Source organism: Martes martes, assembly GCF_963455335.1.
Source record: "Martes martes genome assembly, chromosome: 7".
Lineage (NCBI taxonomy): Eukaryota > Metazoa > Chordata > Mammalia > Carnivora > Mustelidae > Martes > Martes martes.
The window spans coordinates 135266619-135274960 of NC_137894.1; the positions used below are offsets into that span (position 1 = coordinate 135266619).

The 8342-nt window shown below is 54.4% G+C and overlaps 1 long non-coding RNA gene across 1 annotated transcript; it reads right to left on the minus strand.

Annotated features, from left to right (window-relative positions):
* Positions 1 to 2951: 2951 nt before the first annotated feature.
* On the minus strand, positions 2952 to 6588 carry LOC308345703. Its single transcript, XR_013967098.1, has 3 exons — positions 6342 to 6588; positions 3470 to 3645; positions 2952 to 3197 (listed from the first exon to the last, which is right to left on the minus strand). It is a non-coding gene; the product is annotated as an uncharacterized lncRNA (long non-coding RNA).
* Positions 6589 to 8342: the final 1754 nt, after the last annotated feature.

The window sequence follows — 8342 nt, forward strand, 5'->3', positions numbered from 1 at the left end:
CAATGCCCAGCGAGAAGGAATGGAGGGAAGAAGGAATAGAGCCCATGTCCTTGACAAGAAACATGATGGAAATCAACATTTACTGAGAGCCAACTATGTAACCACCACCAGATTGAGCCCCTAACGAGCCTCTTCACATGAATGCCAGTCTACCACTCTTGTGATGGAGGTATTATCGAATTTGCTTTGCAGACAGAGAAGCAGAGGCTCAGAGGGGTGACACTGGTTACTCAATATCACATAGGGCCAAAGTGGCATAGCCCAGGATGGCTCCTGGACTTCTAGACTTCAGCGGTGAAAGCTCCCATTCCAGCCTTGAGATGGATGAGTGAGGAAGGGATAGATAGATAGATGCTGGATGAGTGGATGATGCAGATAGATGCTGGATAAGTGGATGAGTGGATTGATGGATGGATGGACTATGGATAGATGATGGATAGATGGATGAATGGATGGCGGATGGATGGAAGAATGGGTGGGTGGGTGGATGGGTGGGTGGATGGAAGGATGGGTGGGTGTGTGGATGGATGGGTGGATGGATGGATGGATGGATGATGGATGGATGGATGGGTAGATGGTGGGTGGATGGATGGAAGGATGGGTGGATGGCTGGCTGGCTGGATGGTGGGTGGATAGATGGAAGGATGGGTGGATGGGTGGGTGGATGGATGGGTGAGTAGATGGTGGGTGGATGGATGGGTGCATGGCTGACTGGCTGGTTGGTGGGTGGTTGGATGGCTGGATGGCTGGTTGGTGGGTGGTTGGATTGCTGGCTGGCTGGGTGGTGGGTGGATGGATGGGTGGATGGTGGGTGGATGGATGGATGGATGGGTGGATAGTGGATGGATGGGTGGACGGGCAAATGGGTGGATAGATGGGTAGATGAATGGGTAGATGGGTATATGGATGGATGGATGGTGGTTGGATGGGTGGATGGTAGATGGATGGATGGATGGGTAGGTGGTGGATAGTGGATGGATGGATGGATGGATGGATGGATGGTGGGTGGAAGGATCTGAAGAGCCCTATCTCTAATGAAAGTTCCAGCATAATCCTTTTCCCTTTCCCACTTCCCATCACTGCTGAGACTCCAGCTATTTCCACTGAGCAGCTAAAATAGATGCCCAGACAGGGCTAGTTTCATAGTCAGCAACAAATCCCATTTAGACTGGGCATGGGGAATGAAGGTAGAATACCTTTGCACCTTAGAAAGGTACGAACAATGTAATTAGGCTAATCACAGAGCCCTGCTGAAGCCTGCTGCAGATTCCCCATCTCCTGACCCGTTCCCCCTCAGTGAGGTTCAGGAAGAGCTGCCTCCCTCCCTCCTCCATGTTCTCCCCATGATAATGGGCCAGCAGCTTCTTATAGGCCAGCAGGGCCTGTGGAAAAGTGTGAGATGCACATGACTCTCCAAACATTTCCTGATACCCACTCCCTTCTTTGCTCTGGGATCGGGGGCAAGGAACTCATCCCAGCCGAGCCTCTGTTTCCTCATTTGCACGAAGAAGTTGAGTCATACCCTCCTGTCTATTTTGATGACAAAGAGAAATGATTCTCCATGGTCAGTACCCAGTACACAGTAGGTGCTCATTAAATTTTCGTTTCCTTCTGCCTTGATACTCAATGCTTTCCTAAATGGATAATCCAGGTTCAGTCTAAAAACCTGGGGTTACCGGACCGTTTCCTTTGAATTGAGCATTTACCTTGCACAAGGCTGGTAAGTGCCTGGTATTTAGGTCCCCGTGCTCTTGGCCTCAAGGTGGGGGCAGTGGAGAGTTAGACGATCAGTCTCAGACTGAGCCAAGCATTGTGTTTAAGGCTCTTTATGCTTCCCCAAGAGCCCGGTTCACTGCAAGTACTGGTTCTAACCTCAGTTGTGCTGGATCAATATTTATCCCACACTTAGGTGTCTGAAGCAAGAGCGCAGTTAGTCTCCAGGTGAAAGGGGGCATTTTGTTGGCCTCCAGACCCTCCCGGCCAGGGCCTGCCGCTGCTTTTTATGTGCTCCAGTAAACCCAAAGTCTTCTCCAGTGAATACGGTAATTATGGCTTCCAAGTCAGCGGAAAGACCAAGCTTTTCCCAGAGTCTCCAAAATGAAAATACAAAACCTGGGCCATAAAAACCAGACCCAAGAGCAGCCAACTGGAATACTAGAAGTAGTGTGGCATTCTGGGGAGAAGCTGGGGACCAAGGGCTCGGGGCAGTTTCCCTTCTGGTTTCTGCACTGGCTGTGACCTTGGGTGGAGAACCTTAACTCTTTGGTCCCGGCTCCCTCCCCTGAGTAACGGGGTCACCAAGCCCCACAAGGACCACTCCGGCCCCGGGAGCTGGAGAACCCGCAGGCCCTTGCGTTCCTGTGCATGCCCATTCCACACGCGCTCCTTAGCAATCTGCCAGTGCTAAGTGGCCGGAATGACCATCTTTCAATTCCGACACAAATCCCCTGGAGTGGGTACTGCCGTCTCCTGTGAAGACATGAGACTCACACACAATGGGGGACTTAACCAGGGCTACACAGCTCCTGAGAAACAGAGAGGGGGTCGAACCTAGGTCTCTTCTGCCCCCATACCTGGGCTCCTGCCACTCACCTGTAGCGGTCCCCATGGAACACCTGGACCACGGCTGGAGGGGCCTCAGGTGTGTCCAGGTGAGAACTGGACTCGCCCAGGGCTCCAACCGTGTGTCCGTGACCACTCCGGAGTTGGGGCATCGTCACAGAGGATCCGTGGTCTCGTGTCAGATTTTCCCCCTTTGCAGAAGAGATGGCTGGGGTGTGTTAGTGGTGAGACACACACACACACACACACACACACACACACACACACACACACTCCGCCTGGAGGAACAGAGTCACCCAGTGGAAAAGTTATTGCCTTTATGATTCTCTCAGCCTGGCTGATTAGGTCAGGAAGAAAGGCTCAGACTGGTGCTAATTTTTTTTTTTTTTAAAGACTTGGTTTATTTATTTGAGAGAGAGCGAGCTTGAGCAGGGGGAGTGGGAGAGGGGGAAGCAGGCTGTCCGCTGAGCAGGGAGCCTGATGCGGGGTTCAGTCCCAGGACCCCGCAATCATGACCTGAGCCGAAGGCAGGCGCTTCACCGACCAAGCCAGGCGTGGGGACGTTTTCGAGGCCTCTCTGACACCCGTTCTTCCCTGATTTCCCACCGGGAGAAAGCTTATCTCAGGGTCCCATCCTGCAGCAGACAAAAGGCAAGAGTTCACAGCCAGAGGAATGTGCCCTGCTTCCCACCTTGACTGTTTTCAAGAATGGCTCTGTTTTCCCCAAGGGCTGGAGCTTTCTGTTTACAGCTGTAGTTTCCTCTTCAGGAAATGGATCCCCGTAAAAAGAGGATCGAGTTAAGAAAAATTATTAGTAGCTACAGATTTTCAATTTTAGGTTTATTTCATTTAAATTTAATTCTGAATTAAGTAAACTGTAGTGCAGGGACGCGCAGCTATGGCTCACCCCCCAGCAGGAGCTCTGCGGGGCGGCATGTGGGGAGCGAGTCGCGCTCCGGCACCGGCTGGGGTTCGGCCGCACGGGGTGAAGCTCGAGGCGTGGTCCACGGCCGTGCGTCCTGTGGCGGCGGCTCTGAACACAATGTCACACTGAGCCTGGTCACTGGCACCGTTCAGTTGGACCTGCGATCAAAAGAAGTAACGGGGGGTCTTATGACTCTGAGGCGGGACAGGAAGGGGACCCTGGCTCTTCACTGCTCTCTTCCGCCGCTGGGACTGGGGCAGGCTGCTGGATGCAGACCTCTCCATCCTGCAAGAGGAGAGCACTGCTGATCCCTCTGAGTCCTCGGCCGAGGGGGCAGTGGCTCCAGGCCATGAAAGTTACCCTCACTCTAGGTGATTCGTTCTCTGGGTCTGGGTCTGGGTCTGGGCTCTTCTCCAGCGGACACCACCTTTCGTTTTCTTCGACAAATGGTGACAGAATGCCTACTTACGTGCCCACAGGCTCTTCACAAGTATTAACTCCATGCACCCTCACTGTCCTTTGGAGAAGTACTGCACGTCGACCCATTTTACAGAGGAAGGGACTGAGGAAGAATGACCCAGGCTCCATGGCTAGAAGCAGCAGATTGGGATTTGGCATTGGTCAACACAGGGGCAAATGACTGATGTTAGCAGAGGGCCCAGCATCCCTCCTCCACACCCCACACGGTTGGCATCGGTGGGAGCCCCACTCCAGCCAGAATGTCCTCCGTGAACAGGGCAATGAGTCCCGCTCACCAGAAGCATGCTGAAAAGACACCTGGAATAAGAGTCAAGGCTCTTAACCCCTTGCTGGCTCCCTGACTACCCGCTGTGTGAGCTTCGTCTAGTCCCTACTCCCCCTGGGCCTCAGTCTTCCCATCTGTGACCAGGCAGGTTCATCGGAGATCAGGGGTCAGAAAACCGTAGGCCGCATGTGGCTGTTTCTGTAAAGTCTCACAGGCCCCATCGCACCCGTTCACTTACTCAGCATCCACGACGGCTCTGGCCCTGCGACAGCAGAGTATTTGCAATGGACCTAAAAGATTTCCCTTGCAGCCCTTTCAAGTTTTTGGAGGCGGGTCCTCGCAGATCTGCGTGGAGACCGTTTTGTTCGCTACTCTCTTCCCAGCCTAGGACGGTGCCTGGCATCCAGCAGGCTTCCCTGAGACACTTGCTGAATGGATGACCGAGCCTCTAAGGGACTGCCGCCTGGGCGGGTCTAAGACTCATTGTGGCTGGTGGACCAGGGTCCCCTCAAAGGCCTGCGACCTGTGTGTCTCCTTCAGCTGTTGTGAAGCTGATGGCCCAGTGACTGGCAGGGGAGATGAGCCACTCGGGTCAGCCCCCAGCTGATAACTGGTCTCCATAAGGGTCATAGGGCCTGGCCCCTGATGCCCAACCTGGGACTCCTCAGGGTGTAATCTTTGTTCTGCAGCTCTCCACCCGGCTGGCCAAGACTTTGCAAGAAGCTCATGGGGCTCCGAGACATTCCCTGTCATCCCTGCCCTTTCTCCCTCACAGGCTTTACCCTACAGCAAACACTTGGCACCCCAAACCCACCTCGGCATTGACTCTCTGCAGGACCTGAACTGCCAAGGGGACCAGGTGCCCCGCATGCATTTATCATGCACCTGCTGTATACGGAGCACCGGCTGGGAGCTGGGGGCAGGGGCCCATTCTTCTCAGGATGAACAGATCTGGTCACCCTTAGCCTTAAGAGCTTGTCAGGAAGACAGGATCAAAACCCCTGCTCCCACACTCCAATATGGGTTCCAACATCCACAGACTTGTGGAACTTTCCTGTTTAGGGAGCATTTGGTAGTCCCCTGTTATCTGTGGAGGAAGAGACTGGTCTTGGAGAGGTGTTGGGGACCACGGGGCCCGTGACCACTGCCCTCCTGAGTTTGGAGGCAGCGAGGACCTCGTAATCTTTGACTGTCACATCAGCTTTCCTGGAACAGCTGATTAGAGAGCAGATCTGCGGCCAAGCCGGAGTCCCTAAGACTTCGAGAGTTAATCCAACCACACAACCACAGGCCGCTTTCCTCCCAAAAGGAGGGGCTGGATTCTACCCCTCGGTTTCCCATCCCCAAGTCACCACTGGCTAAGCTACTCCCCCTCCCAAAGCACAGGCTGAGGTGGGGCTCGCAGGAGGTCAGACTGTCAACCTCCCGCCTCTTTATCCTGCAGAGGGGAGAGCACAGTCTCCTACCGGGGACCCAGGGGAGCGCAGAGAAGCCGAGGAGACTCAGCTCAGGCCACACATAGGCTGTTTGCAGCAGAGGTGGAACTAGAAGAAAGATTAAACCTGAAGTTACTGAGAGCAACGTATGGAGATGCCTGGCTGGACACAGGCTACGCCAAGGCTGGACTCCTGGGAGAGAAATGAAGGGCTAGTCACAGAGCGCAGGGCAGGCAAGGGGCCCGGCACCAGAGGACACACTGCCCCCTTTTGGGGCTGGAGTCCCGCTAGAGCTGGAGCCCGGCGAGGGCTGCTGATGGGAGCCGTTGCTCCAGAGGGACTCGGATGCCACCAGGATGCCGGCGCCGAGGCCAGGAGGGAGTGGAGGAGAAACGCCGGAGCCTCTCCCCGGAGCCACCCTCTGAGCCCCTACCAGGGCCTCCCATTGGCTGAAGCTGCACCGCAAGGGAGGCTGGGTCATGGAGTCCACGGGGCAGCCTCCCAGGCTCAGAGTGGCAGGGAAGGTCATGGGCTTAGGAGGTGGTAGGGCCTCGGGAGGGAGGCAGGCAGGCCAAAAACAGGATGAAGAACGCAAGCGCCTACGATGCCACACGCCTTATGTGCAGTATTTCATGGAATCCTCCCACGATGCCGTGAAGCAGGAAACACTTACCCTTTTACAGAGGAGAAAGCGGAGGCTCAGAGAGGTGAGGACACTCGACCAAAGGATCACAGCAAAGACTCGCCAGGGCCAAGACTGGAACCTCCGTCTCCAAAGTCTTTCCCCTCCCTCCCAGCAGACCCCGGGAGGGGTCAAGGGAGCTACCAGAGGCTCCATCTGGGTCCCTGCCAGCCTGGGGGTGGGGAGCTGGCTTTTCCTGACCGAAGAGTCCAAAGTTTTATAAATGCGCCCTGCGTTAGTGCCAAGCACCGTTTTATTTGCCAATTCTGCGAGTCTCTGCTAATCAAGCCCCAAAGGCCACTGACCCGGAGAGCTTTCAGCTTCATTACCCGAGTGCACCCCTCATTGCGTTTCCTCCAGACGTTAAGAGGCATCTGTCCAACGCCGGGCTTGTGGAACACTTGGATGCTGCCCTTCGGGAGCCCCCGGGGAAACATCAACAGACAACTGAGAAAACCAGGGAAGCGGGAGGGTGTGCGAAGCCCCCCACCCCCCTGCCCCGTCACTAACCAAAAGCCTGAAAATCTTCTGCAGTTGGGGGTGCAGGGGAGAGGGGTGGAGGGCGACACTGTGTGCAGCTTCCAACAACACGGCTGCGCATGCGCCCCTGCCTGGTCGCTGTAAGCGGATCGTTCCCGGGGAAAGCGCCCGGCACAGAGCCGGCTTTGCCAACGCAGGGTAGCCGAGTGACCGATGCTTGGCTCTGGGCCGCGGGCCCTGGGTTCCAGGCCTGGCTTCCCTGCTCATCGGCTCCATGACAAGGTACAAGCACTGGCCTTTTGGGTCAGATTTTCCAAATTTGTGAAGTAAGAATCATGACAAAGAACCAACATGCTGCATCTAACCGACAGGACTGGTGAAAAATGGAATGGGTGTGACCTGCAAAATAGTGAACCCTGGAATGGGGGTTACAAAAAAAAAAAAAAAAACCCTACAGTAAATTGTACCTGTGGTTGTTTGCATGAGCTGTGCAATCTCAGGGAAGTTACTTAACCTCTCTGTGCCTCTGTTTCCTCATCTATACATGGGGATAAAGTAGCGCCTGCTGCATGGGGTTGTTGAGCAGATTACATAAAATTGCCCTCGGGAAATACTAGCACGCTGCCGGGCACACAGTACGCTCAATGCTGGTTCTCACCAGCAGCCACCATCATCGTCAACAACAACATCGGTCTCTCTCCTGCCCAGTTGTTACTCTGTCCTGCATGGGTCACCTCCTCCAGGGAGTCCTCCTTGAGCTTACTATTGGATCTCAAACAGCTACACAGCTGTAACCCTCCCTGTGTTATTGTATTGAAACGACCACCTCCCAGGCTGCTCTCCCTCACCCCCTGCTTCCTCCCTGGGACCCGGACCTGGTTCCTCTCTTCTCTGTCCCCCCAGTGTCTGTGCTAGGGCCCACACCACAGTGGGCTTTCTGCCGGTGTTGGTTGGATGAATGGAAGTGAACTGAAGTGAGCAGATACTACCTGAAATCGAGGCTGAGTAGAGGTAGAAAGAAATATACAAGAGAAATCCAAGGACTCTAATGCCTGCTTTCCAGGAGGTAAGATTCGGTGTGGGGAGGGAGGGGCGAGCCAAAATTTGTCAACATGCGGAGTGTGACACAGATGTTATTCTCCCCATTTTGCAGATTATAAAACTGAGGCCCAGAGAGGTTAAGTGGGGTGTCCCAGATCATCCAGCAGGGAAAAGCCAGGGCCTGAGGGAGCACTCAGGCTTGTGAGGTGTGCTTGGACTCCACCCCAGCCTCGGGGCACTTGTCACTCTTTTTTCCGCTTTTACCCTGTGGTTCCATCTCAAGCAACCCCAGGGAAGACACATTTTACCAGCATTTTCTTCTGTTTCCATCCCAATTTCTGGGCTCAGCCAATCAGCAAGTCATGTCAAACTCAGAGAGGAAATCACAGATGTCCCACAAAGTTTTGAATTTAAAGCCAAGGATTCCATCATATTCCAGTGTTGAAGGTTGGGGGAACAAAGGATTCAACC